Here is a 23477-nt window from a genome sequence, read left to right as displayed (position 1 = left end):
GCCACACCAAGATTCCCAGTCCAACTTTCCAACCCACACCTAGATGACCCATGCCACCCTCCAGAACCACTGTGCCCCATCTCTCCCTCCAGAAACAAACCCATGTACACCATCCCTCCACCCAAATCCACACCAATGTACCCCCACCACCTCCCTCCAGAGCCACACCAAGATGCCCACCCAACTTCCCAACCCACACCTAGATTACCTATGCTACCCTCCAGACCCACTGTGCCCCATCTCCCCCTCCAGAAACACGCCCATGTGCCCCATCCACCTCCCTTCAGAGCCACACCAATGTGCCCCACCACCTCCCCCCAGAGCCACACCAAGATGCCCCATCCAACTTCCCAACCCACACCTAGATGAGCCATGCCACCCTCCAGACCCACTGTGCCCCATCTCTCCCTCCAGAAAAATGGCCATGTTCCCCATCCACCTCCCTCCAGAGCCACACCAATGTGCCCCACCACCTCCCTCCAGAAACACGCCAATGTGCCCCCACCACCTCCCTCCAGAGCCACACCAATGGGCCCCCACCACCTCCCTCCAGAGCCACACCAAGATGCCCGTACCACTTCCCAACCCACACCTAGATGACCCATGCCACCCTCCAGACAACTATGCCCCATCTCTCCCTCCAGAAACACACACATGTGCACCATCCCTCCGCCCAGATCCACGCCAATGTGCCCCCATCACCTCCCTCCAGAGCCACACCAAGATGCCCCGTCCAACTTCCTAACCCACACCTAGATGACCCATGATACCCATCAGACCCACTGTGCCCCATCTCTCCCTCCAGAAACACACCCATGTGCACCATCCCTCCGCCAAGATCCACACCAATGTGCCTGACCACCTCCCTCCAGAGCCACACCAATGTGCCCCCACCACCTCCCTCCAGAGCCACACCAAAATGCCCCGTCCCACTTCCTAACCCACACCTAGATGACCCATGCCACCCTCCAGACACACTGTGCCCAATCTCCCCCTTCAGAAACACACCCATGTGCACCATCCCTCCACCCAGATCCACACCAATGTGCCCCCACCACCTCCCTCCAGAGCCACACCAAGATGTCCTGTCCAACTTCCTAACCCACACCTAGATGACCCATGCTACCCACCAGACCCACTGTGCCCCATCTCTCCCTCCAGAAACAAACCAATGTGCCCCCACCACCTCCCTCCAGAGCCACACCAAAATGCCCCGTCCCACTTCCCAACCCACACCTAGATGACACATGCCACCCTCCAGACCCACTGTGCCCCATCTCTCCCTCCAGAAACACACCCATGTCCTCCATCCCTCCCCAGACCCACACCAATGTACCCCAACCCACACCAGTGTCCCTATCCCTCACCCAGACCCACACCACTATGTCCTATCTATCCCTCCAGACCCACACCAATGTGCCCCCTTTCTCCAGAGCCACGCAAAAGTGCCTTATCCCACCAGACCTACACCAGCATGCCCCTATCCAACCATTCAGACCCCAGCAAGATGCCCAATCCCTCCCTCTAGTCCAATAACATAATGCTTGATCCTTCTTCCAAATAGCAAGATGTCCCTTCCCCCTTGCAACAGATGCCTGTGTGCCGTCCCGAATCACACGCAGATAGCCCCAGCCAACCCCCTCTAAAACCATGCATCCTAATAACCACACCCTCATAAAACATTAAATCACTCTATGAACCCCCGTTGATCAGTTAAACACAAGCATACACTGTCTCCCTGTTCCTTTTCTTAGCCCTCCATACCTTTCATGTTGAATAGCTGAGCATGATTTTTAAAGTAAATGTAAATTCCTGCTCCCCCATCTAAATCGGGTGTCTTGCAGGAACGTTCACGGTATCCGGAAGAAAATTCCAATTGTATTTACAGCCAAAAGCACACGAGTTGCTGCTGTTCTTGCAGCCTGGCAGCCAGAGCCTTGCCGCTCAGGACGCTCCAGGGCCTCCTAGAAATGTTGTTCCCGGTGTTGAAATGCCAACCCCAAACGCTGCTAGCCAAAGGCTGGCAGGGTCCGGTTGCACTTGCACCGGCGGCAGCCAGAGCGTTCAAAATTCCCGCTCAGCCCCAGCCCCGCCCCCTGAACGTGCGCCACAGAGGGTGTCTGCCCCACATGCCTCTTCCTCTTATGTTCACACTCCTGCTCTACCCTGGATACTCCTGCCCCTCCCCCCCCCCACTCCTGCCCCCCCCTGTCATGTTGATGTCTCCATGACTTAGCAGCAGGGAGGAAAGGGAAGTGACGAAGGGGGGCGGGGGCAGGGGCAGTTCACATGTTATATGGAATAAAGAAGGACGCATGATTCCGAGCTCCGTGCCCGCTCCTTTATTGCTGCGTCACCACTTGCCAGGCCGCGCCGCACACCGCAATGGCGACGAGGATGGGATCGCGGGCGCAGCAACGCTCGTAGGAGGGCCCGGCAGCCTGCCCGCCCGCAGCAACCCACATTGTGATATGTGGCCCGGGCCGCGGCGGTGATTGCTCACGGAGAAGAGCAGGGGCGGCCCAGCCAGGCAGTGCAGGCACCAGCACACGTGCCCTCACACAAGGCCCGGAGCATGCGCAGGTACTGTTATTAAGGTTCGGAGCATGCGCAGGTACTGTTATTAAGGTTCGGAGCATGCGCAGAGTGGGGAATGCCACCCCCTTCATAGGCTAGGAGCATGCGCTGTTTCAGGTGTCCAGCTTCAGAGCATGCGCAGAGGGGAAGGACGGTCTCTCACATTGTAGGAGCATGCGCAGAGTGGAGGACATGGCTCACGGGTTGGGAGCATGCGCAGAGTGGAGTGTCGAGTTCTCATAGGCTAGGAGCATGCGCACAGTGTGGTGGCGCCTCTCATAGGCTAGGAGCATGCGCACTGGAGACCGCCCTTGGCCTGCGCGCGGGGGTTAGAGGCCCGGATTCTCCTTCTCTTGGAGTCGGAGGTGAGAGGTTTATTATTCCCCATTCTAGCGAGTATTCTTAGTTCTTCGCTCATATATCCCGTTCCCCGAGGTTTAGGACAGAGGGTGTCTGCCCCACAAGCTTCTTCCTCATATGTTCACACTCCTGCCCCCCCTGATCCCCGGCCACTCCTGACCCCCACAAAATCCCCCCCTTTGCCCGCTCCTGCTCTCTTCCCCGGCCGCTCCTGCTCTCTTCCCCGGCCGCTCCTGTTCTCTTCCCCGGCCGCTCCTGTTCTCTTCCCCGGCCGCTCCTGTTCTCTTCCCCGGCCGCTCCTGTTCTCTTCCCCGGCCGCTCCTGTTCTCTTCCCCGGCCGCTCCTGTTCTCTTCCCCCGGCCGCCCCTGTTCTCTTCCCCCGGCCGCTCCTGCTCTTCCCTGGCCACTCCTACCCTTCCCCGGCCGCTCCTGCTCGCACTCTCCTGCCTCTGGGCGCTCACCCGTTGCCACTTCCTGCCCATAGGAGCCATCTCTCTAGTCAATGAAGAACCCTCACATTTCAAGGGCCTGGAACCCCTTTATTGCGCCCATATGTGGGTGCAGCTTATTTATCATTTACCAATGACTGCTTGATTCTCTTCTTATTATTGTGGCAATAAGACCCGAGGCGGCGGGCCAATACCGACCCATGTAATGCCCCCGGGGCCGTAGTTACAGGCCCTAGCGTATCGAGGGCCTTCACGAAGCCCCGGGGCATTACCTTGGGCGGTATTGGCCCGCCGCCGAGGGTCTTATATCTATTTCCTTTAATTGGCAGCACAATAAGTAGACCCCGTGTTCTGCAGCCACTGTAGGCGGATCTGGGTCTAGTCCATTAGTACTAAATCCACCGCATCACCGACAGCGTAAGGAGAGCCATCCCAGCTGTGGCGGATATGCTGTGTAGCCCCCAGTCCATCAGGTAAATCTTAAATAACAGGAGGGGTTAAGACACCCCCCTGTTTCACTCCTGAGTCCATCCCAAGATTTTCAGTCCACATTCCCTCTAAATCTAAACACACCCTCATTTTTAATTCACAATGAAGTAGCAGATCCCTTTAATGTTTTGCTGCCATTTTAGCCCGAAGGCGCCCTATCGACGCGGACCTAAAAACTCTGAAACCACAGTTCTGTTTGCTAAAAATCTCAAAATCATAGTGTTAGTATATTTGGATAAACCCTTTTTAGATCTAACCTGACACTGGGGCAATACTTATTCTCTTTCCTCCTGATTTAATTTAGCAATTCAAATATATGCAATAATCTTGCTGGTAATTGCCAAAAGTGCTTCCAGGTGTTACATTGCATGGTTCAGCCGCCCTCCCTTTTCTTGTATAGGGACTTGTATACTCTCTGGCTATCAGACGGTACATTGCAGGGTACAGCCACCCTCCCTTTTCTTGTATAGGGACTTGTATACTCTCCCGCTATCGGATGGTAGTTTGCAGGGTTTAGCTGCTCTCCCTTCTCCAGCATGGCGTCTGGCATGGATTCACATGCTCATGAATATTCCCCGACGTCAGGCTCAAAAAAGAAGACGGAGCTTCTCCAAATAACTACCATCTGCTTGCCATGGTAGATCCAATTGGGGAAACTCTTTGCTTCATTACTGCTCAGACAGTTATCTAGTGAATCTAGAGGACACGTACTTCCATTTCCCCATTCAGTAAAAACAGTTCCTGCGCTTCGTTGTACAAGGGAAGCACTACCAGTTCAAGGCTCTCCCCTTCGGACTGAAGTCGGTGCCCAGAGTCTTTACGAAGTGCCTGGCGCCGGTGGCGACCCATCTTCGACCAAAGGGAATTCATGTGTACCCATACCTTGACGACTGGCTCATCCAGGACAAGTCAAGGGACACCACTGTCGATCACACGGAAAGGACCGTCCGGCTGCTGACAGACCTGGGGTTCTCGGGTGAACTATGCAAAATCCTGCTAGATTCCATCGCAGAACGCACTGTTCCTGGGGTCCAGGCTGAACACGGTATCCTGCCTGGCTGCTCCGTCGGAGGAAAGGATAACGACCATTTTGGACAAGGTACAACGGCTGTTAGCAATGAAGATCCATGTTAGATCCATTGGGAAATCTCGTTGCTTCAGTACTGCTCAGACAATGAACACAACGGGCAAAACCAGCCAACAGAATGGATCCTAGGCAGACCGGGTTCCTTACAGGTGTTAGTGCCTACCCCGACTTATAACGTGCAATAAAATAAAATAATCAACAAAACCCCTGTCGGGGAATGAGGCACAGAGAACCGGCTGCGAGAGTTCAAGGCAGGATTTATTTCTAAGCTCAGAAATATCCCAAAGCGCACTCTGCATCATTTACATTATTACACATTTTTATATCATTGGTAACTCTAACAAAAAATACTAAGTGGACCCAATTAGCCAGGCGGTATGGTGCTGTAGGTGTGGGTGACATCTCTTCCCCCTGGTTGGCTGATCGGCTGATGAGATGATGGACGTCAGACATCTTGTGCTCCACGCGGGTCAAGGTTTGGTCGAGTTGAGGCTGTGGTCACTACCTAAGCTAATATGTTGCATTATTTATTTCTAAATAACAAATTATATAAACATTTTATGCTATTGTTACATGTCTACAAAAAATTGCACATAAAACCTTGTCGGTACACTTGGGTCATTCATGGCTTTAATTGGAGGCCTTGACCTTTATTATGCATTTGTTAAAATGGTTAGGCTGTGTTGCACACAAGTCTCAAGCTTTGGAATTTTGTTAATATAAGTAAACAATATACTTCAGTAAAGTTCTAGGGTTAGTCGTGGGTGTGCTGGGTGGGTTTCGCAGCGCAGGCGAGGGTCTGGCACTTGAAAGGGATACCTCACGGGGGGGACTCGGGGTCAAGACAGCAGTAAGTTACTCTAGGTGAGGGTGGATGACTGTTCGTTTATGGAGACGAACGAGCAAAGTGCTTAGCTCATGCTGGTTCGCATGCCGGTTCTCATGCGGGGCAGTGATCTCAGAGGAAGAATACTGTATCGTATTAGTTATTGCAAATTTCTCCAGCGTCAGCGTGAGAATGGGATCGCAGAGCTTTCCTTTGCATAGGGGGAGCAAGGGTGGACGCCTTTGCGCCATGTGTGTCTGTGTCCTTGGCTGCTGCGATCGAAAGGGAGCGGAGCCTTGCTGTACTATCGCAGTGAGGCCTGTTTACCAAGATGGAGTCGAAAGGGGGCACAAAAGATGGATGCCCTGTGTCCTGCTCAGTGGTCCCATCTATGCAGTTGTCAACCGTGGTTAACATTACATAAGGGCAAGGGGTGAACCCACTACTGGAGGCACGTGGTCCAAGCCTTGTACTGAGGAGTGTGCGGCACGAGGGGCCTGGGGGCCCCTCGCTCCCATACATTTCCCCCCTTTCGTTACATCTAAAGTAACGAACTATTTTATCTCGTTCTTTTCGTTCTCCCTTCGGTAGTCGGCTTCCGCAGCAGCCTCATCCCAAGCTGGGGTACCTTTTAATTGGCATCCATGCCTTGCACACACTTCTCAAGCTGTTACCTCTTCTTGCGTATTCTTCTGGGGTGACCATTAATTTTTATCTCACCATCCCCATCCAAATCTATCCATACTTCTTCATACCACTGCAATTCCTTTGGCTCTTTTAATGGTAGTGTAATGTAAGTTATCGACCCTGTCCCCATACTGCCTGTAGAGGGCAGTCATTCTATACTGCGGTGTGGTGTATTCTCAAGTTTGTACTTGTGCATCTATCATGGTAGCTACCGTTGTCTGTCGGCCCACTGTTACCATCATCATCACTGAGTTAGGCATATTATTTTCACAGCACCGTAGTCCCAGTTGGCACACACAGAATATTAGGAGAAGAAAGACAATGGGCCTCATCACGACCCTGGCGGTAAGTTACCGCCAGGGCCGTGACTTTACCGCCATGGCGCAAACTACGTTTACGCCATGGCGGTAAGGGGATTTACCGCCCCATTCCGACCTTGGCGGGGCGGTAAATCCCCAATCCCCATTTACCCTTCCCCATTCCCATTTTTGCCCCATAGGGCATAATGGGAGTGGGGAAGGCGTTAATTACGCCACCGTAAATTACGGTGGCGTAATTAACTCCATGGTCCCTTACCGCCATGGTTCTTTACACCTGCTAAAAGCAGGTGTAAAAACCGCCATGGCGGAAAGGGACCTCGTAATTGGCGGAAAGGGGTTGGCGCAGCTAACGCTGCCGCAAACCCCTTTCCGCCAGGGTCGTGATGAGGCCCAATGATGGAAATGAGTATTTTTGCTGCCACGTTCACCCATGAGGGTATCCAGCTGAACATATTGTCAAACCACGTGCTGTTGTCCGCTCTGCCTTCGCTTCTCATTCTTTCTCCTAAATTATGCACTGCTTTTATCACGTGTGAAAGTGTTCCGTTATCAGCGTCTGCAGTTGGCACGAACGTGCAACAGGCCCCCCCAATTTTTTTTTACAAACACCACCGTCCATCGCCGTGAGGAGATCTAGGACATATCTGTTTTGCATTGTCATCAGGCGTAGTGCACGGAGCTCTATTTTTATGACGTTGAACCCTTCTTCAGTTTCGTTGGCCAGTTGGATGAGCTCCCAGCACGTGATCTGCAGCCACTTAGCGTTTGTTCGTGCTTTGAGGCCTGGTGCTAAGAGTGATGCAAAAAATGTCTCTGCAGATGAGAAAAGCTTGTACTGCTGCGGTATTTCAGCAAGGAGTTCTGATGATTTGGACGAGCTATAATTGGACCTTTTGCTACGCGATAGCTTCGTTCTCAATGTTTCTTCTGATAATAGTTTGTATGCTGGGGCTCCGTAATTGTCTGATCGGGCGCTGTCGATGGTTCAGCCGATTGCTCTTGCCCTGCTGTCTATGTCAGCCGATTGACCTGCTGTCGAACTGCCAGCCGAAGGCCCTGCTGTATGCTGAATGTTGCTCTCTGGTATCACCATTAGTGCTGTGTGGAGGGTGGCTAGGGCTCAAATGCCCCTCCATGATGCAGGGAAATGCAGGTAAGCTTGTTTGCCACAGATCCAGTATATGTCCATTAGTGCGGCGGTGCCTTTTTTTCATATCTGGTATTATTTAAGTCTTATTGCACCGTTTTACATCTCCCATGTTCACCTTCCCTTCTCCCTGGAAGCAAAGTTCGTGCAGTGTTTCTTTTTGAATCTTTATGGGTTTCTCCAGTGCTGTGACCCATGTCAGCTTGGCGATATGCTGTGACTAGATGGCGATGCACGTTTCTTTTATCCATTCGTACATGTCGTCCGGCAGCCCTCGGAGGCCCTCCGCCTTACATTCGATTGTTTCATCATGCCACTTGTTGTCTGCATGTCTCGTCCCTTTTATGATTAAAAAAATGGCTCTTTGAGGCAAATCGCTCCTTGTCGTCTGCTGGTGCATGTTTGTTCGTTTTCCAATTTTTCCATGGTGACTGTGTGTGCTTGGAATGTTTTTCTTATCTTACACAGAACCAGATGAATCAAACATTGCGCATCTGACAAGGGTATTTCTTGTGGAATTAACATTTCTGGTGTTCGAGATGCATGGGGAATAAGTGAGCACACGTAGCAGCTCTCATTTGTTGCTTGCTTTGCTGCGGAGCTCATGTCTGAATACCATTTATTTGATTGGTCAGGGTGGCGGGGATCCTCTATCTCGTCTAACCCTAAGTCATGATAAATATTGTGTCTGTTTTTTCCCACCCCCCTTTTTCTCCTCCTTCTCCTGTCTTTTAATCTGATACCAACTTGTTGGTACTGTATGGGGAATATTCCAGACCATGTATCCTTATTGTTGTTCGTGGTAACGTGTGTATTCAGTAGTAGTTTCTGGTGCTGTATGTGTATGCATGCTTGTGTTCCTGGAGTTTGTTGACCAATAATAATCCTCATATTCCTTCCATTTGGATTCCTTTCCCCTAGCCATGTCATCACTCAACAGTGGGGTAGCAGTTATATTTGCATGCAATTGTTCATTAGGTGGTGTTGCATTTATACTATTCGGCTCAACATTATGTTTCTTTCCACATCGTTTTTACCCCAGTCCATATTAGTTTAGACCCCTGTCGTATCATTTTAGCCCCGCTCCCTCCTTTGTGCATTTCATTCACCACGAATAACATATAAAACATCATTATTGCAAATAGTACTGCAGCATATTTTATAACCCATTCAACATTGCTAAACCTAGTGGCATCCCTATTTCTATCTATCATTTCGGGCCGCTCAGCCGTTTCGCAGCATTGGCTCATGTTGAACCTATGTGGGCGAGACAATTTCGTTAAGTCAGCATAATATATACAAAAGAACATTTTTCATTCGTATTCATTTAGTCATTAGCAATTTCTTTCAAGTTGTCATAGAAAAATAATGGAAAAAGATAGGAGAAATAACAGAATTCATAAGAGGGAGAGAGATGCAATAACAAGAGATGTAAAGACATTTAGCTGAATCAATTCATTTTTTTTCAGTTGCATTTTCTGTCATATTAGACTGTGTTTGCAGTACCGTCTACACACTCTGTGTCATTTTGAGGGATTGCACTACTGCGCACCCTTCTCACATCTGAGAGGTGCACCCAATATTTCAATCCCTTCACCTTAACTGCAGTTTGTGTGCTGTACACCACTTCATATGGGCCATGAAACCTTGGTGAATTCCACCTTCTTACGAAGCTACGCATGTAAATGTGCTCTCCTGGCATTAATGGCCCAGTTAGGCTGTCTGCTGCTGGCATGGTGGTGTCTGTTTCTACATTTTCAGTAAATGGAGGAGCAATTTGTTTCGCTATGCTGCGTACTGCGCACGTTAGCTGTGCTAGGTAATCTTGGAATTCTTCCCCCAGCACTGTTGCAGCCCTGTGTGCATCAGACGCCCTCCTAACGGGAGAGCGGCGTGTGCATTCTTCTCCCCATCACGATTTCGTGGGGTCTCAAATGGTGATCCTTGCATGGTTGAGTTCTGAGTTGGAACAGTGCTAGGGGCAGACAATGCATCCAATTTCTTTTCAACGTGCTGCATAATTTTGATAATTTGCTTTTAAGCAGGCCGTTGATCCTTTCCACGACCCCACTGGCCATTGGATGATAAATCGAACATAGTTTGTGTTTCACCCCCAAGAGGGAGGTCACGTCTTTGAAAAGATCATTCACAAAGTGCGTGCCGTTGTCTGAACGGATCACTTCACAGATTCCCCAACGCGAGAACACTTCTCGCACAAAGAACTTTGCAGCACATTTCGCATCGGGATGGGGGCAGGGGCCTGCTTCCACCCACCGTGAAAAGGGGCATACCACCACAATCAAGTATCTCGCTCCGTTACATCTTTCTCCCATATCGGCATAGTCAATATGTAGTTCTCTGAATGGACCTGTAGGGCGTGGCAAAGTGCTACGCAAGGTTCTTAATGTCATTCCTGAATTGTAAGTTTGGCATATCGTACATTCAATCACAAATTTAGACAAGTGTTTGTGTAAATTGGGGACGAACCAGTCCTCCTGAATGTCTGAGGCGATGTGTTGTTTTGCAACATGGGCTGGAAAGTGCAATTGTTGGAATGCTACCTCTAGTAATTCCACAGGCATCACAACTTTGCCTGTTGTCTCCTGTCTCCAAATGAGATCTGTGGCTGATTGTTTACACCCTCATTTGTCCCGAAGCTCCTGCTCCTCTGGCGGGGCCCTTCTCTGGAGCTCTATTACTTGTGCTATGGGCGTGTTACTGTATGCTTCTACTGGTTCTTCTGTTGTGGCTGTTTTCACAATGCATTCTGGTGCTGGTGCCTTATTGAAGTACGAGGCCTCCTTTGCTGCCGCATCGGCTGCCGCGTTCCCCAATGAGATAGAGTCTGTATTGTTAGTATGGGCTTGGCATTTAACCACAGCCACTACCAAAGGCTCTGCTAAAGCTTCTATTAGTTCATTTAGCAATTTGGCAAGTTGTACGGGGGACCTGTCTGCTCTCCTGAACCCCCCTTCTTCGCCAACGTGATAGTCCTGAATGGACTGTGGTGGTGGCGTAAACTGAGTCTGAACATATGGTTACTGCATAACCTTTGGCTGTGTCTAATGCGTCGATTAGTGCAGTCAGTTCAGCTGCTTGTGCAGAGTAATGTGAGGGGAGGCACTTTTGAACAATTATTTCATAAGTATCTTCTTCCATGCGCAACCCTGCCATCCCTACATGTTTCTCTCCTGTCTCTGAGTTTATTGAGGCTGCCCCATCTATGAAGTAGATCTCTCCTTCTGTAAGGGCATTTTCACTTGCCTTGGGAATATCATCACCCTCTCCCTCATATGTGCTACAATCGTGTTCCTGTATGTCTTCTGTTGTGCATGGCTCTGTAATGAATGTAGCTGGGTTTACGGTCTTGCATCTGACTACGTGTACGTTTGGGCTGGATATGATTATTTCGTCAGCAGATGCTCTCTGTGTTGTGAGGGTCGATTTTGATCGTTCAAGGATTGCAAATAGTGAGTGTTCTGCATATAGTGTCACTGAACATCCCATCACAATTGTGGCCCTTTTTTCAATAGCGAATGCCGCTGCAGCGAGGGCCTGTTCGCAAGCGAAGTGTCCCTGCATTGCTGGATCTAGTGTTCTGCTGTAGTATGCTAATGGCTTGTGTCCTAGCGATGTTTTTTGTGTGAGTACTGCTGTCATCAGCCTTCCATTGCTGTGTGAAAACAAGAAGAATTCCCGTTCATAATCTGGATTTGCTAGGACCGGAGCGTCTGCAATGAGATCTTTTAATCTGGAAAATTGGGCAATCATGTCTTGCGTCCATTTTATTGGGGCCCTGCTTTTTTGTGCCTCCTTCAGTGCTTGGAGCATTGGTCGTGTATATGCTGCGTAATCAAGGATCCATGCTCGGCAATAGTTACATGACAAGAAATTTCTGCATGTCCTTCACTGTTTTTGGTATGATAAGGTGTCGAATGGCAGCTGCTCTGTCTGGGAGTATTCTTTTTCCATCTTTAGATATTTGCTGGCCGAGGTATACAACGTCTGCGAGGCAGTATTGTAACTTTCCTTTGTCCACTTTGTATCCATTGGCAGCCAATATGTTAAGCAGTATCACTGAGTCTTCTCTGCACTCTTCTGTCTTGCTGCAGACGAGTAAATCGTCTACGTATTGTATAATGGTGCTCTCTACATCTATGTTACCAATGTCTTCTCGTAGTACTCTATTGATAATGCTTGGGCTCTTGCAATACCCCTGTGGGAGTCTGCGGTGTTCATATCTGTTGTTCCCTAATGTGAATGCTGTAAGGTACTGCGACTCTGGGGCGAGTGGCACACAGAAGAAGGCATTTTTCAAATCAATTACAGTAAAACAGGTAGTCTCTTTGGGTATACTGTACAATATTGATGCCGGGTTAGGCACTAATGGGAACTCTTTTTGGATGACGTCATTGAGTGGGCGGAGATCCTGATCATCCTCCACACCCCTCCTTTTGCTTTTTTGATCGGACAAAACGCTGTTACATGGGGAAGTTGATGGTACTAAAATACCTTGGCTTAGAAGTGCATTTACTGTTTATCTGATACCTTCTTCTGCCTCTTTGGATATGGGGTATTGTTTCACTCTGGGTGGGAGGGCACCTGGTTTTAGTTTTATCCTTATGGGAGTCACCTCATGTAACAATCCCACATCGTGCGGCCCTGTAGTCCAAATTTCAGGTGCTACTTTTGCCATGTCTTCCTCAAATATTGTCAGTGTGGCCTTTATGTTAGCCATGAGTGGGTTGTGTATTTCTCTGTACTGGATCATAATGTCACATAGTATGCTTATTTCCATTATTATCTCTCCATCCCCCTCATTATCAGTGAACAATTCTTCATCAGTTAAGTCTTTTAGCATTATGTTGGGTTCTATGCATAGCACACTTCTCTACTCGGGTCCTTGCGTGTCCAGACCTATGACCACAATGCGTCTGTTTTGATATTTGAACTGCCTCAATGTCTATAGCTATAATTGTGCCTGGCACTACATCTGTGGGTGTGATTGGGCGGAATATGAAATCTGATGGTATTCTCCACTCTTTTTGCGTTATTTCAGGTACTACTCGGGCTAACACCTGTATTCCATAGACAAACATGTCCATGTCAATAGGGATCCCTCGCACTGCGACTTTGTTCATAGTTGTGCTTATCATCAGGAGTGCTTGTACGGGGCATAACCCCTGGCGTCAAGCACACTATCCCTCGTTCGGTGAAGGCTATGGTCATGTTTAATCTGCTGAGCAAGTCTCATCCCAGCAGGTTGATTGGCGCGTCTTCGTAGTACAGTAAGGGTGCGCGCACTGTTTTTTCCCCCCACTGTTATATCAAGATCTTTTGTGTAAGGAACTTTTTAAAATAGCCCCAGAGAACCCCTGCGTTTCCAAATTCCTGCCCGAGAGCGGAAACCGCCCTTCTGTAAGACATGATTTTTCTGCTCCAGAGTCTACCATAAAGATAAACTGTTTGTTTCCTATTTCTGCCGCCACTAGTGGTTCCTCATCTGCACATAGGGTGGTGGATAGGACTGGACACGCAAGTGCTCCCTGTGGGCTGTCCTAATCTTGGTATTTTTGCTGCCCCGGGGCTAAGAAAACGTTTTCACCCACCACTCTTACACCTTGAAACGGCGCGGGAGCACCGTTTGCGGCTGCTGCAAAAGGGTTATTGTTTATATTCCCTACCGAGTTCTGTCTTGCCACAGGCTGTGGTGCATTGTGCTGCTGTGGTTGGTACTGTTGCTGCTGTTGTGGGGCTGGCTGTCTCTGTTGCATTGGGGGTTCATAGCAATACTGATCCTGCTGTCCCCCTCTCCCCATTGGAGCTCCATGAGGGCTGCCCGGGTGTGGGCTCTCCTGGCATTAATGCCACACTGGCATTAATGGCGGCGACCTTCACTAACTTTTTCTGCACCAGTTTCGCTTCATCGGCCAACCTCTTTTGTGTAATCTCCTTTTCCTTCTCTTTGATCCTCCTCCAATGGTGTACAATTATACTCTGAATTTCAGGACACCCCTTGGCTTCTATCCCAGCTATTTTGTCCAAGGCCTTCTGCACATCCTTTCGGCAGCCCCTTTTTGATGATAAAATAGAACAAGGCCGTGGACTGATTCCACGCCGTGCCAGTTTCGCTTCTCCACAAGTCTTGCACCCACAATATGAATTGCACAGGATCCTCGCTATCCTCCATCGTGCACTGCATCACTGAATGTAAATCTGGAATGTCTGGAAATGCACGCCGCAATGCGTCCCATACTTGTGCTCGAACATTATTGAATGGTGATCCATCGTGACGATCACAGCTCATTGTTACCCCGGGGAACCCTGATTGCTGATACTAACAAGCTTTTTACATCACCTATCGCTAACGCCACTCCTGCCGTGTTTTTCTCAAATGCATGTATCCATTTACCTGCCCCTCCCGTAAGTGGGGGGAGGAGTTTCAATAGGTTGTTTTTGTCCATTTGGGCCCACGGGATGTAGTTTGGCCTACCTGCCCCTTTGTGTATCAATGGCATCTGTAGTTTCTGTTTCTTTCCTGTTTTGCTAGCTATCCTTTTCTTGGTTTTACTTACCAGTATGTTCCCTGTTCGCTGTCTTAATCTGCCCTGCCATAATGGCGGTGCTGGTGTATCTGAGTAACAGCAGTTTGGCAATGGGGATCCTCTCGCAGCAGCTGCCTCTTCGTATTCATCTAAATCATCCCATATTTCCTCTATTTCTGATTCTTGCTCATTGTTATCCTCCCAGTTTTCCTCGTGCTCACTTCCTTGTTCTCCACCCTGGCCTTCAATTTGTTGACTCTCTGGAGTATTTGGGCGTATAATTCTCACTGGTTTGTCATTCAACTGGAACAGGAACTGTCCCGACTGCCACTCTTGTTCCCGCCTTTGCTGTGCTGATGTCCCTTGTGATGCTATAGAATGTCTTGATTCTGAGGCTGCTGGGGTTGTGGTGTTTGTTGTCCTTACCGGAGGTGTGAGATCTGCCATTGTCAGCGGGGGTGTCTCCCCTCCCCCTGGCAGCATTTGTCCTCTGTCGCATAGTGCTCTTAGCCGTGTTATTTCCATTTGTGCGTATGCTAACTGACGTTCTAAATCGCCTGTTAATTGTGCTAAGTTCACAGGAGGTGCGCTCGTTGGGCCTTACAGGCAGGCCCCTTTGTTGTATGGTAGGAGTGCAGGGGCTGTTGCCCCACACGGAGGAGTGGGGGTGGGCTCTATATACAGGGGTTCGCTGAACCCTACTGCTGGCGTTGTCATCAAGGGATAGATTTTCGTTACCTCATTCTCAGCTGTAGTTGTTGAGCACTCGCCTTTTGGTGTCCCATTTACTACTTCCGGCATTCTCTGTTTTTCTATCATTCAGCTTGTACCTACCTATGCCGTGGGGGTAATTTCCTCAAACATTCGCAACAGGTCTAATACTTCCCTTCGGTTCTGCAACCGTTTCCCTTTGTATCGCGCTAGCAAATGTGTTGATACTAGATCCAATACTCTTTTATCGAATGACCCCCCCCCTCTGGCCAAATCGGTATAACACCGTCCCCTTTGATCTCAGTAATCCACTGTTCATGATACTTCTGTATCCTGTCGCTATATAGTGGAAGGTGTTGGCAGATATGTGCTAATGGCGTTACTCCCCCCATGGCAATGTTTCTTTCCCTACTTGTATGTTCTGGTATTCTCGAGTCTCCTCCCACACAATATGTAAAACACGTTTTATCAATCCTAGCAGTTATTGCATATCACATCCACTGTTCTCTCTGAGAGGTGTTACCTGGTTACTTCTCACAATTTATTTCTTTGCATATAATTCATTAATCAACAAGTTTGTACTGTAATACTTTGGCGTGTTCAACAGGACATATACACAAAGCAGACTGACAAACATATAATTATGCAACATTCACATGCACTGCCTGCGCGCGTTTGTTCTTCCCCTTTTATTGCTCTTCCCTACTCTGCTTAATAGTTTCATTCACTCCCCACCTCTTTCACCTTTATTTTACCTCAAGATTTCTTACCTCCACGGAAAAAGAATATTCTAAAACTACTCCGAGTCTACTCAATATATCTCTATTCTGCACTTGGTCGGGACAAATGCTACGCGGCGCCGCCTTCTACCCCGTTCGAGCTAGGATACCACTTCTCTTCTTACAAAAACCTAATGGCCATATAAAGGATAGATCAGAAAAGCCTCGCCGTCACTCACACAGACCCTATTCTTAGCTACCTTCCCTTTGTTGCTAATTCCCTCCTTCCCGTATTTCCCCCTTACCTTCCCTTGAGGTCTTCGCAACCGGCACTTCACGTGTTCAGTCAGGTACTCCGAGGGTCACCGCTCACGGCCGGACCCCGCTCAGGTCCGTCCCCCAACCAACCCGTGGCCCGCCTCGGCGAGCAGCTTTTTCGATCGGGTATTCGTCAACCGGGAACCCTTAACCCTTCTTCGTGGTGTGCACAGTCTGGTCAACCGTGGATGTGATGGTTTTGCTGGGGGCGTTCTGGATCTCGCTGCCGTGTGGTGCAGGCCTCGAGGCACCTCTCTAAATCACGTTGCGGGGGTCACCAAAATGTTAGTGCCTACCCCGACTTATAACGTGCAATAAAATAAAATAATCAACAAAACCCCTGTCGGGGAATGAGGCACAGAGAACCGGCTGCGAGAGTTCAAGGCAGGATTTATTTCTAAGCTCAGAAATATCCCAAAGCACTCTCTGCATCATTTACATTATTACACATTTTTATATCATTCAAAGTAACTCTAATAAAAAATACTAAGTGGACCCGATTGGCCAGGCGGTATGGTGCTGTAGGTGTGGGCGACATCTCTTCCCCCTGGTTGGCTGATCGGCTGATGAGATGATGGACGTCAGACATCTTGTGCTCCACGCGGGTCAAGGTTTGGTCGAGTTGAGGCTGTGGTCACTACCTAAGCTAATATGTTGCATTATTTATTTCTAAATAACAAATTATATAAACATTTTATGCTATTGTTACATGTCTACAAAAAATTGCACATAAAACCTTGTCAGTACACTTGGGTCATTCATGGCTTTAATTGGAGGCCTTGACCTTTATTATGCATTTGTTAAAATGGTTAGGCTGTGTTGCACACAAGTCTCAAGCTTTGGACTTTTGTTAATCTAAGTAAACCATATACTGCGGTAAAGTTCTAGGGTTAGTCGTGGGTGTGCTGGGTGGGTTTCGCAGCGCAGGCGAGGGTCTGGCACTTGAAAGGGATACCTCACGGGGGGACTCGGGGTCAAGATGGCAATAAGTTACTCTAGGTGAGGGTGCAGTTGTCAGCCGTGGTTAACATTACATAAGGGCAAGGGGTGAACCCACTACTGGAGGCACGTGGTCCAAGCCTTGTACTGAGGAGTGTGCGGTGCGAGGGGCCTGGGGGCCCCTCGCTCCCATACACAGGCAATTATCACAACCGGCAAAACAAGCCGATAGAATGGATCCTAGACAGACCAGGTTCCTTACAGGCAATTAACACAATGGGCAAAACCAGCCAATAGAATGGATCCTAGACAGACCAGGTTTGTTACAGGCGCAGGAACTAACATCAATCTTCTGCTAATAAATCTCCTAAAACTCGAAGCAATGAGAGCGAAAACAAAAATCTATGCTGTTTCCATAGATTTTAAAAAACGTTTCACAGTGTCGACCTTCAGAGATTGTGGCTGAAGCTACGGATGTGGAATTGTCCACCGGACCTGATATCTGCCATTCAAGAGCTGTACTCTGCCACGTCAATTCAGGTCAGGCTATCTAACCAAGGCGTATTATCCAAGAAAATCGACACATGGAACGGACTAAAATAGGGCTGCTGACTTGCTGCATTTCTGTTCAACTTGTATATCTCCGATCTGAATAAATCTCAACATGAAGTATGAGCATTACCACCGATCGTAAATGGTACTGCTATACCCTGGATGATATATGCAGATGACGTGTTGTTAGACAAAACACTGATTGGTGTTCAACGCAGTCTAAATGCACTTGTCAACTACCTGGGTATCAATGGGCTAACCATCGACTCTACAAAAACCCAAACAATATCTTTCTCTAACCGGCAAGGGCAGTGTAATGAGAATTGTTCCCTTTACTTGGGCCTAACCAAGTTGACACAAGTACAAAAATCAAATATATCTAGGTGTATGGATCAATACTGCTATAGATGAACATAATGGGGGAAATGCCCTTCGCACTAAAGTGCGCTCTCTGGCGCGTCAAGCCTATGTACTACATCGAAAATATGGGAAATTCTTTGCTAGTCCGGTATTAACATTCTACCGACAGAAGGTTATTCCAATTCTATCCTTCGGTGCAGAAGCTGCTCTCAATCAATCATGGACAATTTGGGACCAGCTAGAAGGTATTCTATGGAGAAGGGTTCTGTCCCACCCAAAGTCCTTTCCAATTGTATGGATAAGGTTTGAAATTGCGACACAATTGATTAATTCGATAGTGCTCTGGAAGTCACTTGATCTGTATCGAAAAACTCTGGTCGATGATGCCATTCTTTCTATCGAGATCTTGAGATCAAGCAAAACTACACAGCAAATAGAAATACTGAACCAATGGAAAGCCATTTGCTCTAGATGGCTATGTGCATTAGACTCCTCAGAAGAAGTCCTAAAAATGAATCCTTGCATGATCCAAAAATATATTCAATGGATGGACTGGATGGAGACGCAAGAAAGCAAGGCCAAATGCAAACTCTCCATAAACTGTGCTAATGACTGTCGTGCAATAATCCAGTTACCTCAATAGCTACTCAAATTTCAGTGCCTCCTTCCGACAAGAGAAGAATTAACACACCGGAATCAACTAAAAGCAGATCTGAATTACTGTTGTTTCTGTCTTAACCAAGCAGAGACCATGCAACATATTCTTATGGACTGTGATGCACTGGCTGAAACGAGACAGCAATATCGGAACATATTTCAAACAAAAGCTACACCGATGCCCAAAGATGATGTTGGGGAGAATTCTCAAGAATTTGCTAATTTCCCTCACCTTTTGAGACCCCCAGCAACCTGGCTGGATTTCTAGGATTTGAATTATTACCTGGAAAGAGTGTGAGCCTTTTTTCCTACTCTTCATGTATTTCGATGTGTGTTTTACTTTTGTGTTCTTTGGATATGGAGTTTTAAACAACTCCATAGGCATCCTCTTTTTCTTGTGTGTCATCCAACACCTTCAGTGCAGTGGCACAGGGATGTCTTTCAGACTCCCCAAGGTTTAAATACCTTCTCCGGGACTGACTACTATCTCCCAGAGCATGTAAAGGTAAATTGACTTTACTAGTCTTTTTAAATTTACAGACCCATTTACAGACCCAACACACACTATCTTCCTATAGAGTGCTGGAGGGGTTGCCTAGCATCCCCTATGTCTAAACACTCATGTAACAGTCAAAATGTATCCTTTCCTCTTGAAATGGCTGGTGGCAGTGGTTTTAGAACAAACTACCATGATTTTTCCCGACCGGGAACAGCCATGTTTTTCAATATGGCACCCAAGGCCTATCTGTAACAACAGACTCCAGTCACCTTTTTTCGCTGTTACTTTTAGGAAAGGTCCTTCTAGTGTTTGTCTCTGCGCGCCAAACCAGGTTTGTTCCCTTCGATGGGCTTCAGTGCTGAAGACCTCCTCTGGTGCCTGAGTGTCTGGGGTCGACAGGATGTGAGGGAGGTGCCCCAAAACACCCTGTGCTTGGTCTGCTATGAGACCCAAATGCACTCTGGTGTGATTGGTTGGCTGACTGTCCGGCAAGGACAGCCACACTGCTGGGTGAGTGACAGCTAGGCTGGAATGAATGGGACAAAAATGTTTAAAAGCAGGTCTCTGGCACTTGGAAGGCAGAGTCGACCACTGGAACGAAAGAACCGAAGACGAGTTGAAGGAAGACGACTGCTGCAGCTCCTGGTCCATTGAAATTGCCAGGTGAAGCCCTGCTGCAGGTCTGAATTTCCTGAAACTCCATCGACAGAGAAGCCCTTCAAGGATAACTTCTTCCCTTGAGTTTGGTGGGAACAACCAACTCGCAAGCCACCTTCACACCGTCTCTAAACTGGTCGAATTTTCTGCAGAGTGCTGTGGAAAACCGGATAGCCAGTGAGAAGGAAACCAGCTCGTGGACTTTAAGGCAGTCACACCTTAAACCGACGTTTTGACAAGTTTGTGGCTGTCACGACCCGGCCAGGTTGGAAATTGCCTTGGCGATTATCCGAGCGCTATTCGGCACGTAAAAATCCCTGAGACTACAACTCCCACAACGCTTGCTATCATAGCCGCGTGAAGTACGTGTGACGTTGCGATGATTTCATTTGTTGGGAACGACATTTAACTCCCATCTATCCGGAGATCGAGTGCTCCTAAACTGTTAGTTGCGAGCTCCCGGACTCCCGTTTTTTTGAATCCTTGAATAACCAGCGCCTGAATCAAGTTATTGCCTTCGCCTTGTCCGTGCCTGCCTCCCGACGCCAGCCTCTCTCGATTGTTCCCCTTGGATATTCTGAACCCGGCTTACCCATTCTCGACCTCCTAATTCTAAATCCTTAAAGTTTGGTGACCCGATACCCCGAACGTTTCCGTAAGGGAATTAGCGTGAAGTGAACGCTCACTTCCCATTTTCATTTTCCTTTTTCTTCTGTTGCTTTGAACTATATTTTGGGACGCTCTGCTGTTTACCTTTTGGATTGCTTTGAACCTTTATTTGGGACGCTCTGCTGTTTACCTTTTGGATTGCTTTGAACCTTTATTTGGGACGCTTTGCTGTTTACCTTTTGGATTGCTTTGAATCTTTATTTGGAACGTTCTGCTGTTTATACTTGGATTGCCTTGAACCTACTTGGGACGCTCTGCTGCCTTCACCGTGGTGACCCTAAGATACTGGCAAACTTCCACTTCACCCTCCTTGTTTACTACAATCCGATACTAGTAGGTTACTGGTATATTGTTTCTACGGAGCAGGTAAGAGTGGGGATTGTGGGCGGTGTTGGCTGTTAGTTATCCAACTTGCATTTTCTGAACAACTGTTTTTTGTTTTGTTCTTTGTCCCTCTAGCTCTGACGATTCTGCTCCGGCCTTTTCGCTCAAGCCCCCAGCCTGTCAGGTTTATTTATCCCTGTAGGCTGAGCTCTTGGGAGGGAAGTCTTGGGCGCATCTTCAATAAGGCCCAGGATTACTTGAGCGAAAGGAATAACTGCACACAACCAGAAAACAACCTCTGGGCCGTGACAGATTTAGGAGCCTAACATAACGCCTATTGGTTATGGAAGCCGCATCTGACCCGATGGCAGCTCTCATGCAGGCTTTTTCTGCCTTGCGTACCGATATGGCATCTGCCCATGCGACCTTACATCAACGCATGGACGTATTACAGAGCTTTGTGCAGCCATTACCCCATGATGAGGAATTCGGGGATGGCGCTGCAGCGGCACCTCCTCCTGTATTCCCCCCAACTCCAGCTCCGGTGGTTCTTCCTGGGCCCTTTCCTTTGGCCCCACCCGAACGCTTTTTGGGGGATCCCAAGGCATATCGGACTTTCGTAAATCAATGTCGCCTTCACTTTCTTTGTCGTCCTTTGGCGTTTCCAGACGCTACCACTAAGGCAGCCTTCGTTCTCTCCCATTTAGGCGGCACTGCCGCAGCATGGGCTAATCCTTTGTTGGAAGCTAATGATCCGGCTCTTTATGACTTTGATCGGCTAATTCAATCCATGAACAGCGTTTTTGACATGCGATACAAAGCACAAACCTCGGATTTAGAATTTTTAGCTATCAATCAAGGCAAGACGGATCTGTTGACCTACCTGGCCCGTTTCAATCAGTTGGCGGCTGAAACCACTTGGCCAGAACAGAAGAAAGCGGCTGTTTTCTACAAAGGTTTGTCGGAGGACCTAAAAGATGCCTTGTCAGTGGTGCCCGCCCTTCCACCTGGTTTTCCTGAGTTACTCGACCTGGTTCTCCAAGTTGATGCTCGGATTCGGCAAAGACGGGGCGAACGTCGGTACCCTGATATTCGTACCTCTTCCCGATCAGATGGCCCTACTACGGTTCCTCAAGGCGAGGTTGAACCCATGCAAATTGGGGCCATCAGGGGTCCATTGTCTAAGGCTGAACGAGAGAAACGGGTACTGAATAACATATGTTTCTATTGTGGCCAGTCAGGACATTATATACGTTTATGTCCTAAAAGACCAACTAAACCGGCGGGAAACGCCAGGACTCGTCCATAAACCGGGCCTTTAGGATGAGTCAAATGAATCCGGGCTCGGATGAATGTTTTCCGTCTCCACATGTGTATCTTACTATGTGCTTCAAGGCCCCTGGCGTCAAATCTTTTTCCAACCCGGTAATGATAGACTCAGGGGCTAGCGGGAATTATATGGATTCCAGCTTGGCCAAACATTATGGGCTACCTATAACTTCCAAAATACGACCTGAGGACATACATGCTGTAGACGGTTCCCGTTTGGTATCCGGACAAGTCATGGAACAAACCACTGCACTACAAATGTCCACCTTACAGGGTCATTCGGAATACATCACCTTTGACCTCATTACGGCCCCCCAGTTCGGTATGATTCTGGGTCTATCTTGGTTGCAAACCCATAATCCCGTAATCAATTGGGTTAAACAAACCGTGCTGTTCTCTTCCTCTTTTTGCAGTCAGAAATGCCTAGGGACTCAAGAGGCAGCAGTCTTCTCCCCTTGCCTGGCCCTGGTGACAAGTGTACCTTCCATCAGTGCTTTATCATCTATCCCAGTCCCTGTACTTCCAGTGGAATACCGAGAGTACTCGGATGTGTTCGACAAAGGCTTATCAGAAAAACTGCCTCCACACCGAGACTATGACTGCCCCATTGACCTTATACCTGGGGCGGTCATCCCACATGGTCGTATCTACTCCCTTACTCGAAAGGAAGAAGAACACTTGCGGGACTATGTTGACAATGCATTACGCTTGGGACACATACGTCCATCCCGTTCACCAGCGGCCTCCCCGATATTCTTCGTACCAAAAAAAGAAGGGGATTTACGTCCATGTGTCGATTATCGTGCCCTCAATAACGTCACAATCAAGAACCAATATCCTCTACCGCTCATTACGGAGCTCCTTGATAAAATGACCTCCTCTACCATCTTCACCAAGTTGGACTTACGGGGAGCATACAACTTGGTGAGGATGCGTGAGGGGGATGAATGGAAAACCGCATTCAAAACTAAATTTGGGCTTTACGAATACTGTGTAATGCCCTTCGGGCTTTGCAACGCCCCAGCGACATTCCAACACTTTGTCAACGACATTTTCAGGGACTTGTTGGACTGTTACGTCGTAATATATTTGGACGACATCCTGATATATTCAGAAACCTTGTCCCAACACATACACCATGTACGCTCTGTTCTCCTCTGTCTGAGAGAACACTCCCTCTTTGCAAAACTGGAGAAATGTGTGTTTCATGCATCGTCTGTGGAGTTTTTGGGTTTTCAAATATCGCAAAAGGGAGT

General features: G+C 48.3%; 1 protein-coding gene across 2 annotated transcripts in view; it reads left to right on the top strand.

Moving 5' to 3' along the window:
* The first annotated feature begins 2283 nt into the window (after nt 1–2283).
* Nucleotides 2284–23477, top strand: part of LOC138473382 (zinc finger protein 84-like) — a 67653-nt gene continuing 46459 nt past the window's right edge. Inside the window, exon 1 of one of the 2 annotated variants that reach the window (XM_069612072.1) lies at nt 2284–2583. The gene's annotated coding sequence lies outside the window, so the exon portion shown is untranslated. Of the gene's footprint in view, nt 2584–2859; nt 2943–23477 lie in introns of those variants that run through there. The other variant, XM_069612071.1, reaches the window with a different exon arrangement.

The sequence above is a fragment of the Ambystoma mexicanum genome, chromosome 8 (assembly GCF_040938575.1).
Source record: "Ambystoma mexicanum isolate Mex_15411 chromosome 8, UKY_AmexF1_1, whole genome shotgun sequence".
In the NCBI taxonomy this organism is placed as follows: domain Eukaryota; kingdom Metazoa; phylum Chordata; class Amphibia; order Caudata; family Ambystomatidae; genus Ambystoma; species Ambystoma mexicanum.
This window is presented reverse-complemented; position numbering and strand designations above follow the sequence as displayed.